The 1,421-nt window shown below is 45.7% G+C and overlaps 1 pseudogene; it reads left to right on the forward strand.

Moving 5' to 3' along the window:
* Positions 1–338: 338 nt before the first annotated feature.
* On the forward strand, positions 339–913 carry LOC116562991 (annotated as a pseudogene).
* The last annotated feature ends 508 nt before the right edge of the window (positions 914–1,421 follow it).

A 1,421-nucleotide genomic window follows, 5' to 3' on the forward strand; every position in this document is an offset into this window, starting at 1 on the left:
AATTGTCTTGGTGTGTTCATGCTTTTGGAATTCATATTTGAAAATCTTTGTATTTGAAAGCGAATTTTAACAGTTATCTGGTTGTCATTTGAATTGATTTCAACGTCTCACTTTTTTTTCTTCCTACTCTGACTTTTCCAGTCTGGAGTTCTTGATTTTGAGTCATTGCTCTGGTGGTTGGAATATGTATTTGAGTGATATTTTCAGTAAGAATCTGTGAATGGTGGATTTTCAAAGTCCTTACATATTTGAGATTTCTTCTATAATGGTCTTCAAATAATTTTGCTTGAATAATTTCTAAAAGAATTTGATAAAACAACATCCATCTCATTCATGTTTTAATTGACAGCTGAAAGTTTATATCACGCCACAGCCACCATTAGAGAGCAGCAGCTGTCTGCAGCCATGGCTCTGCGCTACCCCATGGCGGTGGGCCTCGACAAGGGCCACAAGGTGACCAAGAATGTGAGCAAGCCCAGGCACAGCTGCGGTCACGGGTGGCCGACCAAAGACACCCCAAGTTCGTGCAGAACATGATCCAAGAAGTGTGTGGCTTTGCCCGGTATGAGCAGCGTGCCATGGAGTTACTGAAGGTCTCCAAGGACAAACAGGCCCTCAAGATCATCATCAAAAAGGCCGGGCGCGGTGGCTCATGCCTGTACTCCAAGCACTTTGGAGGCCAAGGCGGGTGGATCACCTGAGGTCGGGAGTTCAAGACCAGCCTGACTAACATGGCGAAACCCCATCTTTAAAAAAAAATCAATCAATCAATAATAAATAAATAAATAAATAAATAAAAAGAAAAGGGTGGGGACGCACATCTGAGCCAAGAGGAAGCGGGAGGAGCTGAGGAACGTCCTGGCAGCTATGAGGAAAGCCACTGCCAAGAAGGACTGAGCCTCGTGCCCTGCCCTCTCCCCAAAGTAACAAATAGCTTAAGAAGGCTGGGTGCAGTGGTTCACGCCTGCAATCCCAGGACTTTGGGAGGCCAAGGAGAGCAGATCATGAGGTCAGGAGTTGGAGACCATCCTGGCCAACAAGGTGAAACCCTGTCTCTACTAAAAATACAAAAATCAGCCGGGGATGGTGGCGCGTGCCTGTAGTCCCAGCTACTCGGGAAGCCGACGCAGGGGAATCTCTTGAACCGGGGAGGCGGCAGTTGTAGTGAGCCAAGGTCATGTCTCTGCACTCCAGTCTGGCGACAGAGCAAGCCCTGTGTCAAAAAAAAAAAAAAAGAATTGGAAGCCATCTGGCTGGCTGACACAGGACTTTTTTAAAACCTAGGCATTAGGCTCATTTTTTTTTAAACAGACACAACTATTTTAAACAGTCCTTTTGTTTTCTGCCTGCGATGTGACCCTTGTTCCCCAGGTGATGCACCATGGCATGATCCTTTTCTTTTTTCTTTCTTTCTTTTTTTG

This window comes from Sapajus apella, unplaced genomic scaffold (assembly GCF_009761245.1).
Source record: "Sapajus apella isolate SASKATOON/1434 unplaced genomic scaffold, GSC_monkey_1.0 scaffold1, whole genome shotgun sequence".
NCBI classification, from domain to species: domain Eukaryota; kingdom Metazoa; phylum Chordata; class Mammalia; order Primates; family Cebidae; genus Sapajus; species Sapajus apella.